This window comes from Cryptomeria japonica, chromosome 1 (assembly GCF_030272615.1).
Source record: "Cryptomeria japonica chromosome 1, Sugi_1.0, whole genome shotgun sequence".
Taxonomy (NCBI): Eukaryota; Viridiplantae; Streptophyta; class Pinopsida; order Cupressales; family Cupressaceae; genus Cryptomeria; species Cryptomeria japonica.
In genome coordinates, this window is record NC_081405.1 from 577,283,180 (window position 1) to 577,301,385 (window position 18,206).

An 18,206-nucleotide genomic window follows, 5' to 3' on the forward strand; every position below is an offset into this window, starting at 1 on the left:
AGTGGAAGAGGGAAGTTCAAACTTCCACATCACAGGCATCAACTTCATTTGATCCCATGATTCAGCGATTAATGAATGACATGATAACCTTGAAGATGCAATCACCTTAAACTAATACTTCTTACCTATAGCCTTACCAAAATATTTCAAGGAAGGTCCCTAATCAGTCCACAAGGGTTGGGAGTAGATTTTTACAATTGCCTCCTACACAACAAAGACTAGCAATTGAGGCACCCCCATCTAAACATAGCATGTCTATTTTTTATCTTACTGATGATCATGATGGAAATTATTGCCCATAAATAGTACGTTATGTTCAACTTGTGGGTTCAAAGGAGACACTACTAGAGTCAAGTGAAGAAGAATCTCCCAGGTAGCCCGACGACTCTAAAAACCACTTCCTGAAGTATGAGTCAGATTTAGAAAGAGGAGGTGATATTTTGGTTACCTTGGAGGATCCTTCTTGTGCTGTGCTGACCAGAAATCAATAGAATGTCAAACCTCAAGGTGCTCCTTCATCCTCTGTTGTAAATCCCAAAGGTAAGAAGATCATTTCACAGTTTTGTAATAATGATTTCAGACCTCAAGAACCTTAGTTATTAAAATATGTAGAGACTGAGGGTTTGTTTTATATTGTTGAGTTTTGTAAATCCTCTCGGATTCAAATCACGCCAACTAAATATCTTAAATTAAACCCTAAAGAACTTGATAGCTTGGTTAAGTTCGTGAAAGGAAATAATGCATATGTTCAAGTTGATATGATACAACAATAAACTAATGCTACATTGTCCTCCCAAGGAGATGTCTCAACTTGTCCTTCTCCTCATGAAGCTTCCCCTAAAATAGTTGCCCATCAAGTTGATGATATGTTGTTTGTTATTGAATCAAAACCTGAGTCTTCTTATATATCCCTGTTCATAAATGGTCATAAACTGAATAATTATATTATAGACTTTGATGCCTTAGATAATATCATGCCATATGCTATAGCCAAGGCCTTGGGATTATCCTTAACAAAAAACTTTGGTAGATGTTACTCCATGGACTACAAATAAATGCCCTTGTTAGGACAAATCAAAGATGCTCAAGTGACCCTTTCCGCTCGTCTTGATAAAAGAGTTAGGTTAACCATTTTGATAGTTGTTATTCCTGCAAGTTATGACATGTTACTAAGCCGTACATTTTGTAGAGACCTAGGAGATGAGATTAAGATGGACTGGTCTGAGGCCACCATTTTCATAGGGAAACAACAGGTTATTTTACAATCAGAGCCCAAATCTAAGTTCACTATTTTTCTTCTAATGATCCAAAAGAACATATATTGTACCATGAATGTGATTTTGGGAATTATACGATACTATCTGATAATGAAGTTGCAGGATATTTGTCTCAACCTAAGGCACTAGAGGACCTATGGATAATGGAGTTCGATGGAAGTTGTTAAGCATCAGGTTCTAGAGCTGAAGTAGTTATTATTCCTCCTTCTGGCAAACATATTCTTTTCTCTTTCAAATTGGAATTTAAAAATACAAACAATACCGCTAAGTATGACGCCAAGAACTATTGTTGGGAATAGCTGAAGCAAAGAAATTGGGAGTGAAACTATTATGGGTCAAAGGAGATATTGAGTTGATTGTAAAGCAAGTAAGAGGGATATTCATTGTAAAGAATGAAAAATTAAAGTACTACCGGAACAGGGTATGGGATGAAATTGAAGGTTTTGATGCTCTTTCTATTGAATCCATCCCACGTAAATTCAATTATAAATTTGATTCTCTAGCCGTGTCAGCTTCTCTCTTGATTCCCCATCCTAAATTCACAGTAGATAGTTACCAGGTGGAGTTAGTATACAGACCAAGTGTCCCTGATAACTCAAAATTTTGGGAGGTCTTTGAAAATGATAAGCACATCAAAAACTTTCTACATTGCACTGAGAAGTTCAGAGCAAAATTCTTTGAAGGTTCTGAAATAGAATGTAAGGATTTCTCTCCAGATCAAGGAGAGAAACCATGAGATGAAATTGTTCAGCTAAAAGGAAACAAAATTCCTAGAGGGATAGTGTCTTTAGAGGACATTTTGGACCGACAGGATGATTTCATCAAGAGGAAGGATGAATGATTGCCAGCAACTCATAATTTTGTTGACTATGAGAGGATAAATATAGGCAATGAAGAAGATCCTAAGTTCATCAATTTACTAAAAGAACACAGCGATGTGTTTGCCTAGTGCTATGATGACCTATTCATCATTCCACTCGGATAGCTAATATAGTTCCAGTTCGCAACAAGAATGGAGAAATAAGGATATGTGTGGATTTTAGAAATTTGAATCAAGCTATTTTGAAGGATAATTATCCACTTCCTACTATGGATCATTTTTTGCCAATAGCCTCGGGTTCTAAAATTATGTCAATGTTAGATGGGTTTTCAAGTTACAATCAAATTAGTGTCGCAGAAAAGGACCATCATAAAGCAACTTTCATTACTCCCTGGGGTACCTTTGCATATAACCGGATGCCATTTGGTCTTATAAATGCTGGAGCAACCTTCCAGAGAGCTATGGACTTGTCTTTTGGTCACTTGAAAGACAAAATAATTGTAGTGTACCTAGACGATTTAATTGTTTTCTCGAAAAGGAGAAAGCATCATCTGAGAGATTTTTTGTAGAGATGAAGAGAACATGGAGTATCTTTGAATCCAAAAAAGTCCATTTTTGGTGTTACAAAAGGTAAACTGATTGACCAAATCGTGTTCAAAGAAGGTGTCAAGGTAGACCCGTAGAGGGTGAAGGCAATCCAACAGATAAGTTTACCATCAAATCAGAAGTTGCTCGCAAAAGTTCAAAGGAACAAAATGATGCATGGGGTGTGCCTTGAATGTTTGGATACGGTCAGGAAATAGGGAAAATAATATATTGGGCATTTGAGCAAGGTGTATGAAGATGATGCTAAAGTTATCCCAGAATTGGGAAAGAAAAGCACAACTTGGAAGAACAAAGAGGCCAAATGGGCCCGAACAATAGCTCACATGGAAGAAGTTCAAAAGCATGACGTAATGAAGTTCCTTGCAAAAAAGCCTATACAGGGATTGAACAACAATGTTCTATATATTTGCAAGAAGAACATTGAATGGATAAATTATGTAATCAAACAGGACTATGAGGAATTTGTTAGACTTGCATGGGAATTGTCTGAGTTAATACAAAACATGCTTAATGATCTGAAATGCATTGGACTAAAATATATGAAGGAGGATGGGCAAACCGTTGAAACAGCTAAATCCATAAGAAAATCTTATGAAGTGTAGATTCATATGGTCAGGAATGCAACAACGGTCACAAAGAAATATTTCTCCACTATTGCTAAAATCGAATCCTTAATGTTTTTATGTATAGATCATTTGAACAACCATGTTGATAAGGTAAAACAAGTGCACCGTGACAAAGGATTTTGGTAACAAAACTTTACACGTAGGCATTCCAAATGAACCTGTCATCCAACAATTCACGAAGGCATTCACGGAGTGGAAGAAGGATCAAATTGGTCGCCTATTGCCATGAATCGGGTAACAGTTCTCGTGTTTTCTTTTCGTTATGTTGTTTTTAGCCAAAAACGGTTTTATAAGTTAGTTTCAAAAGAAACTGCTTAAACTTATCCTCAGGCAAAGCGGTGTAACTATGTGGTTACCGAGTGGTTAGGGTAGAAAGTTTATATATATATATATATATATATATATATATATGGAAAAAGACTTAAAAAATGTCTGAGAAATTTTGAAAAGGTTAACAAACTTTGTTTAGATACTTGTGGATTGTCAAGGAAGGCATTTTTATCAGTGAATAAAATTAGACATTTTCAGCAACTTTCAAATCTGTGTATTTGAATGCAAAAAATAAAATCATTGTTGGGATAAATTTGTTTGTGTTGAATCTGTTGCTTCTTTGCTTATCCAATTTCATACGTCTGTAAATGAATGTAATGAGTAATTCTGTTGTTACTATTGTGTGCATCTGATTCCCCTTTTCCTGAGAGACATGAGAGAGACTCAATCAAAATCCATGATTTTATCATTTCTGTAATTTTAGTTTCTGAAGTAAAGCTAATTTTTATGGTAAATCTGTGAGTTTATATATAGAGTGTTTATCTTCCTGGCATTCATGTAGTGTTAACAAATGAATGTGAAAAGCCTTTTTCTTTTGCTTTCTGGTTAAAAGTGAACCTAATATTTGTGTGTGTTTAAAAATTCATTGAACATCATATGGGAAACTGCTCCCTTATGCAGAGGGTAAACAATTCATTGAATTACCCAAGTGTTATTTTTTTTGTCTTTCACAAAATTAAGGGCGTACATGAGTCATTTTTCATAAAATTATGAAAGGCTAAATCTGTTAACCAACACTCTATAAATAAGAAGGTGTTGTAATCAATTCTATGTATGATTAATAAAAAGATTGTTTTGTGCTGTAGCATGTTCGTTTGGCTGGGCTTAACCAGCACACTCGAAGCTTTGACCTTGCCCTTGACTTCCCAGGCTCTGCAGTCGCTCGCTTTGTCTGATGCCATTACCTGTCTAGGAGGAAAATACAGAGTTGTTCCTTTGCTAGTAGAGATGCTTGTAGACGAAGGTCACAGTATATGTGAAAGAGCATTGTTGGTGGTAAAAACCTTTAGTTTTTGCACGGAAGGCCGAACAGCTGCTTCTCTACATGCTTTGACACTATCAGTGACTGTTCAGAAGATGTTGGGAGTATCTGATTCAGCCACCGAATTAGCAAACAAGGAATAAATCAACTGAGATATTCTGTTACATTTAGCATCCATACCAGTCGTACACACCATAGTCTTTCCAAGATGCTGAAACACCTCCGTAACCAATCGTATAATTCCAAATAGGCCACTTTTATCAACCGCAATGTATGCTGTGTTACCATTTCCACCCTAACTGGCATCCTACTGGGCATTCTAGTCGACGCCACTATGGACATTTGGCCGATTGGGTTTTATGCAATTTCAACGATTTTGGCCTGCAAAATCTTCATTTCTATGGCTATAAATCATCTCTTGAAACGAGGGACGACACATAACTTTCATAACAATGGGATTCCATTTAATAAGACATTTTACAGTTTCAAGGTTGTTGTTCTTGGTTCTGTATTGATTGCAGTGGTAAAATTTTTGGATTACAGATGATTTAAAGGATATCCTTGTGTTAATTCTAGTTTGATTTCTCTGTCTTTCTTTTAAATATTTGAAAGTGTGTTAAATGCCTCAGAGCTGATAAAATGTTCATTAGGGAGCCCTTTAGCACGCTTAGATTCTTGAATGGCTTACCAATTCTCCTACCATAATTTTTTTTCAATATTTATCCTTTTAAAGGCATACATAATTTTTTTTCAATATTTATCCTTTTAAAGGCATACATAGAGGATTTTTCTACTCAAACAGATAGTGATATTACCTTCAAAATGTAAGGGTGTGATTCATTCCCCAATCTCATCCCTAAGTATATTGCCATATCACCCATGTGCTTGAAATATCTCTAGTGGATACTCCTCTTTTCATAAAAGTAATGAAACCTTTTATCATGTAAATACAACATTAGCAAGGGTAGGAGAATAAATTTAAGTACAATAGGTAGCAACTAAAATTTAAGACAATCAATCTCAAAGTTAAAGACACAATAAATCTCAAGTTCAATATCATTATTACAAAACTATGTCCATTATTTAAATAAATGTAAAAAGCAAAATTGATTTCAACAAACAAAATATTAGTTTTACTAGATTATTGGTCTTAAACACAATTTGATGAGCATTACAAAGGTTGTTCTAAAGGGTTCTAGAGTTTATTTTTAAATAAATAATATATAATTTTAGATAAATTATAAACAAATCATTTCTTTGCAAACGTTATAATGACTAATAATAAAATGTTTCAATTAATGTTGAAACCAAATTTGAGGGTGAAATTTTCTCAATAAAGCTCCCCAGTGAATCAACAAGTGGTTGAAGGAAAAAATATAGAAGTTACTCAAAGAATCTTTGAAGATAAAATAAATGATGAGAATTGGATATAATGTCTATTACTTAGAGTTCACCAAACCCTTCTCCTCTAATTCAATATTGTCTTCAATATTAGAGTTCACCAAAGCAAAGAGATTCTTTGTCCTTTCCTTGGATTGCAAAGGAATAGATTCCAGGTGTTCCATTCTCAACAAAATTAATCCTTCATGTAGGATAGGGTTCCTAGGGTTTTTCTCATGATCCTTAGTTCCCCTATTCAATGAGGTGAGAAAATAAAATGGAATTTATTTTTATCTTTGTGTCTAAAGTGGTCGAGCAAAACAAAATGGTGATTCAAAGATATGTTATATTGTATAAATAAAGTTAATTTTTAATCAAATGGTATATTATTAAGGAGCTAAAATATTAAATTTAGAGGTAAAAATGAGAATGTAAGTATTCTTCATCCCATGATGGAGTAGGCATTGGAAATAGTATTCTTTTACCTTTTGGTTGGGGGTATTTGTGCCTTTTTTATCATGGATTTATATTATAGGTAGGTTCTCCTCAATTCATAATTTAATGAATTTTGTGAGTGGGTCATTCCTTGTCCAGAAGATGACATTTTTTATTTATCATACTTACTAAACATACATAAAGGTAATAATATAAAAAACCCATTGAATAGACTATGGACTTATATGATACAACATAGGCTTTCTCTATATGAGTACTAACATCGATCTTAGCCTTTTAAAACTTTGTAAACACTATTCCTATCCATTAATGACCATGTTAGATATTATAATTTTAAAAGTATAAGTATTTTAAATTAGCTTGTCAAGTATCAACTAATCATACATCTATATTTTCTCATCAATATAGTTTAGAACATTTTTTTGAAAAATGATCATTTGTTCAATTCACCCTCTTATTGTGAGATACTTGTGAGTTGATACACAAATTAATTGTGACCTTAAGTTATAATATTGTAGTCATAAGCCTTTTGATGTTTAAACAAATCTCTAATTTATGATCCATATTTTTTTATATAAATTTGAAGTGACATGAAAAAATACAAACTAATTTTATTACTTAATATTACTTTAATGTTAAAATCCATGAGTTATTTAAACTTTTTTTTTATTTCATACTTACATGACTATAATAATGAAAAACTAGTGGAAAACATAACAATCTTATCCTCTATTAATATTATTTACAAAGTGGTTACTGATGTTTTACTTCATACAACTTAAGCTTATATAAATCTCATTAGAGAAAATTTTAATTTATGATCTATAATATAGCTATAGTGAAAATTTGGTATAATATTTTAGATTTATATTTATTGTAACATGTGCTATTATCTAGTCTTGCTTCATCACTTTCACATAGAAATGACTAATAAATAATTCTATCTATCTATGATTAATGAAATACAATTACTATAATAGTGTGCTATTTATGCAAACCAATAGCCTATAACTTTTTTTATTTTATCGGTAAATATTTTTGCTTTATATTAATGCAAAAATTTAAATATATAAAATTGCAGTCTTCCAAGATGCATAAACGTAGTAAAAATCAACCCCATACCACCCATAGTCATATCTTATGAACTACCCAACCCTACAACCTATGACATCCAAGAGAAAAAGACCAGATCCTTGTTGGTCTTACAAACCCAAGTGTTCCAGAAATAATTTAAGTTTTAGAATAATAACTAACAGCTGAAAACATGTAAGAACATATGAAAAACACTGGCCAACAGGCCACTCACTCGCTATCACCCTGGCTCACCTTTTCCCCTCCCTGCTCAGTGCTTGACACTTTCCCCTTTGTCACTTCACCTTTCATCCTTGGGATGCAGTCCAAACGTCTGAAGTGAGGGTCACCTTCCAAATTCACAAGTAACTGAATGGCCCATCCTTCTTCAAACCTATCTCTTAGGTCCCTGCCAACCTCCATCCTTACCACCACATATAGAGCATTTAGGACTTCATCTGCTCTGATTAGTTTCACATAGAGCTTCATCGCTTCCCATCCCACTCGGGCATGTTGTCGGCATTTGTCTTTGATTACATCCTCCAGTCCACAAACAAAGGGTATCAGCTCCTCCTGGTCATCTCCCTCCTGAATATGGATGCCTACTCGAGGCACCACCCATTCCAAGATTGAATCAAGGTTTATCAAAAACTCCCCATGGATCAGTTTGGTCACTGTCAATTTTATCTTCTCCACCTCCGGCTCAAACTCACAAGCCTACACCAGAAGCAGGGAGTACACCTCCATGTTTTTCCGATATCGGTGGAGGACGTAAACCACCTCCTCAAGAAGCATGAGGCAAGCTGCTGCCCACAACTTCTTTGCTTTAAATCGGAAAAGTCCCTGCATCCTCTTCTCCGATACCTTGGCTAGAAATGGCACCAGCTTCTTGGCCATTCACAGAGTGAAATTAGCTTCCATAGTCACTGTAAAGCGGAAAAATGATCGAACCCTAGTCGTTCTCCCCTCCCCAACTCCGAGGAGAGAGAAGGGAGAGTCACTAGGGTTGATGGTTTTCACTTAAGAGGGACTTTACATTCAAAAGAGGGGTTGAAACCCACAAGATCCAATCCCACACAATGCAAGATTGGATTCTATATGAGTTTCAAGGGTTGTGATAGCAAGGATACCCTCTTTTGTAAAGAATGTAGATAGAAAGATTGAACTAGGAATGCATAGAAAGTGAGAAAGATTCGCTTATAAACTGAGTTAGGGACATAGGATGAAGCTGCGGACCTGGAATTAGCAGTAAAATGTCGAGACGGTGCTGTCCTGCAAATTTGAGCAAAAGTTAACAGGACGATGGCGCCCGGCGTGCACACGGTCCTCTGAAAAATCCGTGAAACGAAGGGGGATCTGTTTGTCTCTGCATAAGGATTCCAGATCTTCAATTTCAGCCGCGTACCTGCAACCTACACACAGAAAAGCGAAGACGATTGGGGGGTTAGGGATTAGGGGTTTGCCCTTAGGTCAAACCCCGGTTTTGGAATTAACCAAGAAATGAGAAATGTTGTAAATGTAATGTAAAACAAGTACTAATACCTTGTTGTAAGGATGTTTGTATCCTTATATGCGAAGGTATAGATGTTGTTGTTTGTTGTATATTGTATGTTGTAGCATGTAATGTGTTGTAAGTGATCTCCTCTTCAATGGTTGAATCCTTGTCTTGAATGCAACACTTAGCCTTGAATGGAGACTTAGAATGATCAATTGCTTGAAGGAATGCTTGAACGCTTGAATGCTTGAATGCTTGAATATCGTTTTCACGCCTTGTACACATATGTCCTTCCTCTTCCATCTTCCCAAAATGAGAGAGGAAAAGTAGTTTATATACTTGTCAATTAGGGTTAAAAGATTGATTTTCCCGACCTTAGGCCGACAAGGAAATGTTATTTTCCAATTTGCAAACAAAAAGACCCGAAGCCCTATAGGAGACCGGGCCCAAAATAGGGCTAGGGACCAGGGCGCTAGGCGCCATGGTCCTGGGGGACCAGGGCACTGGGCGCCCTAGTCCTAAAGGACCAGGGCGCTGGGCGCCATGGTCCCACCTCCAAGGATAGCGGGGTGCAAGGAGGATCAGGCCAGGGTGCTGAGAAATGCAGTTTTTGGTGTCATGAACAAGTTTCGGGGTCTCCATTCAGGTTCCATGTTGCATCGCCATCGTGAAGACCCAAATGCAGTCGAAATTGCAAGTGTCACAATTTTAGGATGCTACATTTAGCCCCCACTTTAGCGGGAGTATAAGCGTACGCCAATACTTCCAGTAAAGTACAAGGAAACAACATTGAAAAACTTTCACCACGTCAAGGAGGCAAGATACACCAAGCCCCCAGTGGACTAAGGATCTTACGACTTCGATTGACAAAGTAAAAGGGAAGATCATGAGGGAGAACCATGACTGTCAGTAGTAAGGTTCCCTCACTATGAGTCATGCAAGAAAGATATCAAAAATTTTCAAGGCAAGGTTAAATTTGCCAAGAAATTTTCAAGTATCTTGAAAAGATATGAACGGGATGTATGCCCCCCTACGTTAAAGCGATCGCACATGCCTCACCGGGGGTGATTGCTTTAAGGTAGTGATACATATAAGAAATGAGAAAGGAGCACGTTATCACAAGGATTTAGCCCCCAAGTGTGAGATAAGCCCAAGGATAATAGACACAAAACACAAAGCACAAGGTGACTTCGCTTTCCTCGGGGTCAGTATGCTGTATGATAATTCATGTATATCATATGTATGTATGCATAATTGTTCTTCATTCCCCAATCAAGGAAGGTCACCTAGAAGAAGGGAACACATGTGTCTTTTGAGTCAACATGAGAGAGATCGAGAGATCTCAATGCTTTGCATCGTCCTCAAGTAGACAACACTAAGGACAACAAATAGAAGAATGAGAATAACACATAGAAGAAGTAACAAAAGAGAGGGGGGGAGAATCTGCTATGCTAATGAAACTAGTCTAGCACGTCATCTACCCCCCGATCTTGCTGATCAATGTTTCGGGAAGGTAGGGAACAGGCTAGAGGAGGAACATCCAACACAGCAGATGGAGTTATCACAAGATCCAAACAAGGGCTATGTTCATGTTCCGAGCCATGTTGTTCTTGTCTAGGAGCTAGGATAAGTGCTTTAGAAAATTCATTAGATAAATGGTTATCAATATCAACAAGTTCATATTCACTATCAGAATGAACAGGAGAAGTAGCATTTTCATCGTGAATAACATTTTCATCTATATCATCATCAAGATTTATAAAAATAGGATCTTTAACTCGCACAGGATCAAGACCATCATGCATCTTATGTTTAGGAGATTTCGGCTCAATCGTCGGCTGAGGAGAAAATGGAATAATGCTTGTTGAAGGTGTTTTTGGGGATTGCAAAGTTTGAGAAGCAGCTGCCTGAGCTCTACGAAGACGCTTTCGTCGGCGTTCACGTGCAGAACGATTTCGTCTAGTCTTAGTAGGAAGTTGAGAAGATTGAGGAGGAGGAATGTTCTCATCCTTATCACTTGGGTGTTTAGGTTGTGGTCTCTTAGGTTGAATAATAGGAGAAGAGGAGGGTCTCTTCTCTCCATAAGAGGAAGGAGGAGGAACTGCTCCATATAAGGGAGGAATATTTGGTTTAGGAAGGAGACCAAGTCCATCATGACAAGGAGGGATAGGTCTACTTTTAGGAAGTTTATTAGATATAGGCATAGTCACATCCATAGGGATGGGTTGGGAATCTTCTTGAGGAAAGACATTAGTTTTATCTTTCAAAGGAAGAACTTCCTTCTCAAGAATGATAGGAATATCAAGTTTAGGTGTTCTAGGTTCACTTAGAGATAGGATCATATCTGTTTTCTACTTTTGATAAGATTTAAAAAGATGATCACTCCGCGGTGGAAGAGATTGGAATTGTTTAGGCCAAAAGTAATCAATAGGAGCGCTAGAAGTTCTTTCAGCTGGTTTAAAGAGACTATGATTGACAGTAACAACTTCACCATTATGGGGAAATTTCAAACACTTGTGAATAGGAGAAGCAATAGCTTTCATGGAAGATAGCCAAGGATAGCCAAGCTTCACACGAAATTGTTCGGAAGATGGAATAATAGCAAAGTTCACATCAAGGGATTTGTTACGGACCTCAATAGGTAATGTAATAGAACCAATTGCAGGAGAAGAAAAGGCATCAAATAGTTTCACAACCACATCTGTTTCATCATAGATTACTTGATTCAATTGCAAAGTAAAAAGAAATTCTTCAGTAATAACATTAACCATGCACGAAGAATCAATAAGCACTCCACGGCAAGGTGTATTCTTGACTTTTGCAACTATATATAAAGGACCATCAGGTGCCCTGATAGTTTCACTAGAATCAAAGGTGATGGAAGGTTCTTTAGGGATTTTCTGTTGCTCCACAAAGTTAATCACATTCGGAGTCATAGACACGAGATCATCAGGTGAGACAGAGGAATCAGTAGTATCAATCGCATTAGAGGTATGAGAAGGTAATGGATCAGTAAAAATCTGAAGATTTTGGTTAGGGGGAGCTACAGATGTATTGCCTTTATCATTCACACCAGAAACAGAGATAGTATTATTATCAATCAAATCTTGAATTTTTTCCTTTAAAGCAAAACATTTTTCAATATCATGCCCAGGTTGACGATGAAATTGACAAAAAGATTTGTTATCAAAATAGGGTGAATTAATCTTTGCAGGATCAATTTGCCTTATAGGAGGAAGAGTAAGCACATTTTGTTCCAATAACTTATTCATAATACTATGCAATGATTCATTCAAAGGAGTAAACTTTCTTTCTCTCTTGAAAAACTTAGAAATAGGAGACACACCTGATGCTGCATTCACATTGTTGTTGATGATGTTTTCATTGAATTTAATGGACTCTCTGTTCGGTTTAAACTTCCCAAATGGTTGTTGACTACTATCACCCTTATCACTCGGAGCCATAGGATGTGATTGTTCCATTTGACTCACAGTCAGTTGATAATTGTGAAGAGTTGCGCACAACTGTTGGAAAGAAGTAAACTCAGAAAATAGGAGTTTTTCTCTAATGTCTTTTTGTAAATTAGAAATAAAGATTCTTTGAATATCATTGTCAGGCACTGGAAAGGAAATTTGAGCATAAAAATGCTTATATCTACCAATGAAATCAGTCACTTTTTCTTTAACACCTTGTTTGCAATGCATTAAATCAATCAAAGTAACTTTAGGACTTATATTATTTTGAAATTGTTGAATGAAAGCATTTGCAAGTTGTTCGAAAGAAGTAATAGAATAGGAAGGCAACGAGCAATACCATTGTAGGGCTTTGTCTCTTAATGTTCTAGTAAACAGTTTTGCAAGCAACCTTTGGTCATAAGCAAAATCGGTACATATGGTTTGAAAAGTCTTAACATGTGTTAGAGGATCACCTTTACCATTATAAAGCTCCAAATGCGGGATTTCAACATGTTTAGGTGGGATAGCTCGAACAATGTCAAGAGAAAGTGGGCTCGCAACATCAAATGTGGGCACACTAAACTTAGATTGATTCATAGAGGCAATTTGTTGCTGTAAAGAGGAGACAGTTTGTGCAAGATTGTTAATGGTTGCTTCAGTCGAAGAGTTCATATTAGACATGTTAGATTGTGATGGAGGTGTTATGTTATTGAAAGAAGGTAGAGAGTAAGGTGGTGGGACACTATGATAGTTAGTCATAGGAGATGATTGGACAGGAGGAACACTACAAGGAGGAATGGAATGGTTAAATGAATTGCCCCCTTGCGTCATGTTCATTTGTGGGGATATAATAGGAACACTCATTGAAGGAATGAATGAAGCAATTGGATTGATTGAAGGAAGAGGGTTAATTGAAGAAGAGGGATTGCCCCCATGACTGGTGATCATAGGAGGAATGTCTTGTATTGAAGTAGTCATTATATTTGATGTAAAAGTAGGTATACTAGCAATAGGAGTCGTCAAAGGAATAGAATGATTGACTTGAGTAGGAGGTTGTGTATAACCTAAGGTTTCGGCACAACTTTTTATAGGCATCACATTTGAATCCACAATGTGTGCAATACCACGCAAAATATCAATTCCATTCTTATCACTTTGAAACATACGTTTTAGACCCTCAATTAAAGGAAGAGCTTGACTATCAGGGTATTCTTGAGACATCCACTGTCGAAAATCGTCAAATTGGTTATCCAATTTTGAAAGTTGTTCTACAGAAACCTCATGGAGAGCTTCTTCATCATTAAGAGGATTAGAGGAATTACCCATGTCCTCGTTAAAATGACCATTCAAACTAGGTTCCATCTCCTCGGTAATTACACCTTGGAAGGACTTAATTCTAAGGCTTCGTCTAACGGGAATAGTGTAAGTAGGGCTTATTGTTGTAAAACTCATGCACTAAAGAAAGAGAGAAGATTTTGAATTTTAGAGGTAGCAAATTTCAGAAAAACCAGCCAATCTTCTAGATTTAAGCTGTTAAATGCAATCAGGACAATCTCCCGAAATTTCAGAAAAAATGTCCGGGCCCATGGCGCTCGGGGTGCACACGGTCCTCGCAACTTTTTTCAAAATTTACAGGGATGAAAGTTATGATGATTTTACAGCTAACCTAAAAAAATTGAGTGATTTTACGATCTGTAGATAGGCCAAATTAAAGTTGCAATTGCAAAATTGAACCCTACCAAGATTGTCGAAAAATGCAAAATTTGAATTTTGAAAAAGAGAGGGAAACTGAAATTTTGAATTTTATGATTTTAGAGGGAATACCAAAAGCAATGTAAGTTTTGAAATTTGAAAGTTGACTCAATTTCACGCAAAATTCAATTCTGAAAGCGGAAATCAAAGTTGTTGTAATTAAGCACTTAATTTCAAAAGTCAGAAATTGCAAAAATTTGAATGAATTACTGAAATTTCGAATGAATGTTAACACACTTTTCAGATTTAGGACAATAAGAAACACAATTTTGATATGAATTTCAATTTCAACAATTTTTGAATGATTAGAAGCCTCAATCCAAGCAATCACTAGACCAACTTTGACTGTAATTTTGAAAGTGTTAAAATTAATAAAATCGGCCAAAATTCTGGATTATAGCAAAAAAATACAGTAAGATCTAGCTCCTGAAATTTCGGAAAAAATGTCGGGGACGATGGCGCTCGGAGTGCACACGGTCCTCACAACTTTTTTCCAAATTTTTAGGGATGAAAGATATTGTGATTTTATTGCGGAATCCAAAGTTACAGCTGATTTGGAGATGTTTTGATCAGTGAAATTGTCGGACAAAGGTTGAATCAAGAGGGTTTCAAAAATTAGGGTTTTGACACTTAACCACTTAATTTTCAAAATTAACACACAAATATGAATTAATAATTTGTAATAGAAGGGCAAATCTGAAACAAGCATTAACAATTAAACATTTCACAAGTTTAATTACTTAAAAAGAAAATTTAGGGTTTTTATGCAATTAACCTCTAAAATTTTGCAAAAGATAAAACATGGAAATGTAATCAAGGAATCCAATTTTCAGATCTAACTATGAATAATCAGAAAGGATGTTCACGTCGAGTTCACCAAAATGTAAAGCAGAAAAATGATCGAACCCTTAGTCGTTCTCCCCTCCCCAACTCCGAGGAGAGAGAAGGTAGAGTCTCTAGGGTTGATGGTTTTCACTTGGGAGGCTTTACATTCAAAAGAGGGGTTGAAACCCACAAGATCCAATCCCACACAATGCAAGATTGGATGCTAAATGAGTTTCAAGGGTTAAGACAGCAAGGCTACCCTCTTTTGTAAAGAATGTTGATAGAAGAATTAAGCTAGGAATGCATAGAAAGTGAGAAAGATTCTCTTATAAACTTAGTTAGGGATATAGGATGAAGCTGCGGACCTAGAATTAGCAGTAAAATGTCGAGATGGCGCTGTCCTGCAAATTTGAGCAAAAGTTAATGGGACGATGGCGCCCGGCGTGCACACGGTCCTCTGAAAAATCCGCGAAACGAAGGGGGATCTATTCGTCTCTGCACAAGGATTCCAGATCTTCAATTTTAGCTGCGTACCTACAACCTACACACAGAAAAGCAAAGACGATTGGGGGGTTAGGGATTGGGGGTTTGCCCTTAGGTCAAACCCCGATTTTGGAATTAACCAAGAAATGAGAAATGCTGTAAATGTAATGTAAAACAAGTACTAATACCTTGTTGTAAAGATGTTTGTATCCTTATATGCGAAGGTATAGATGTTTTTGTTTGTTGTATATTGTATGTTGTAGCATGTAATGTGTTGTAAGTGATCTCCTCTTCAATGGTTGAATCCTTGTCTTGAATGCAACACTTAGCCTTGAATGGAGACTTAGAATGATCAATTGCTTGAAGGAATGCTTGAATGCTTGAATGCTTGAATGCTTGAATATCGTTTTCACGCCTTGTACACATATGTCCTTCCTCTTCCATCTTCCCAAAATGAGAGAGGAAAAGTAGTTTATATACTTGTCAATTAGGGTTAAAAGACTGATTTTCCCGACCTTAGGCCGACCAGGAAATGTTATTTTCCAATTTGCAAACAAAAAGACCCGAAGCCCTATAGGAGATCGAGCCCAAAATAGGGCCAGGGACTAGGGCGCTAGGCACCATGGTCCTAGGGGACCAGGGCGCTGGGCGCCATGGTCCCACCTCCAGGGATAGCGGAGTGCAAGGAGGATCAGGCCAGGGTGCTGAGAAATGCAGTTTTTGGTGTCATGAACAAGTTTCGGGGTCTCCATTCAGGTTCCGTGTTGCATCGCCATCGTGAAGACCCAAATGCAGTCGAAATTGCAAGTGTCGCAATTTTAGGACGCTTCAGTCACCTACAAATTTAAAACAATAATTCTTGCAATGTAATTTCTACAATGCTACAAAGATGTGATAAATTCTACTACAAACAAACCCTGGATCATAGATCAACAGGTAATAAATTTTTCTACCATCATATAGGGTGGATAATGAGTACCAAAGATATGGCTTTAATGCCATGAGATCACATGCAAGATTTACTGCCATCCTCCACTCGCTCCAATCATTGGACCTGCCTTAGATAACTACCTTCTTCAAAGAGTAGGTGCAAGCTTGTCTTAGTACTTGCCAAAATTTTCTCTCGCTTTCATATTGAAGACTGCACATTTCTAAGAGGCCTCAATTAATACCATTTCCACACGCAAGCATCTCCTTTCCACCACTTGGCCACATGACTATCCAATTCACTTCCAATGTTAGATAGCGAATCTGCCACTACATTTTCTCCTCTACTTATATGAGACACACAAAAATCCAAAAAAATTTTGAGCTTCTCTCGGATCAAAGCCACGCATCGGTTTATTTTCCAGCATGGCATGTTGCCTTTAGTTATTGCATTAATAACTATCTGAGAGTACCCTTCTAAGTGTAGCCATTGGACTTTCATATTTAAAGCTAGCTCTGTTGCTAGAAAAGCGGCCTGGATCTCTACTTCATTATTATTGTCATCCTTCAAACGTTGTGCTCCTTTGAAAAGGATAAATCCGTTATCGTCCCTCGCCACCACCCCAACACCTGAGGTTCCTGGATTTCCATTTGATGCACCATCGAAATTAATCTTTATCCATTGTTTACTAGGTGGTTCCCATTTAACCATCTCTGAAGAAGGAGCTGGATCAACCCCCAAAAACCCATTAATAGGTTGGTAGTGTACCAAAGGCCATTTTGCCTGGATATCTCTATCTTCATTTGTGAATGGATGCTTTAATAAATTATGGTTCCTAGCTGCCACAAAGACCGCTTCAATTATTTCTCTTTCCACTCTTGCACACAAACTCTCCTTTGATTCTACATTTTCTTGGAAAATTCTCCTATTTCTCTCCTTCCAAATCTCCCATACTACAAGAGAAGAGGCCACTAAGCATAGGCTGGAAAAGACTTATTTACAACAAGGTATTCTCCAACTTGTAAAAATGTCAAAAATCAAATTAGGAAGCGGGATGGCCCAATCCATCTTACCAAGGAGGAATTTCCATACCTTATGTGCCTCCTCGCATTGAAGTAGCAGGTGATCCAAAGTTTCATTTGCCTTCTTACACATTATGCACCTAAAGGGACCTAGGAAGCCTAACTTGCACAGTCTTTCTTCTGTCAGGATTCTCTTTCTCACAACCAACCATGAGAAGGCTTCTACTTTCAAGAGGATAGGAGAGCTCCACAACAGTTTATTTGGCAAGTCCACTCTTGCTTCCAAATTTTCTAAAATACCATAGCAAATCTTGACCGAGTACTGCCCAGATTTTAATCCACACCATCTAAGAGTATCTGCCTTGTTCGACAGAGGTGGCGTATACTCCTGTAGGATGGAATTCAACAAAACCTTCTCGTTTGGAGTCATAGGAAGATTATCCATCGTCTTCCATTTTGAATGGTCTACTCCATTGGTCGTGCACTTCGTGATGAAATCTCCTACCTTCACACCCCACTATGCTTTCATGACCTGTTTGATTTCCTCACACCCATTTCTCTGATTGAGTGTTGACCTTCCCTCCCAAGAGCCCATCTAGAAATTGGCCATTGTCCCTTTACCTAATTCCTATGTGATGTGCTCAGTGATCACATGTCTATAAGAGCAGAGGAAGTTCCAGATAGCAGATCCTTTAGGG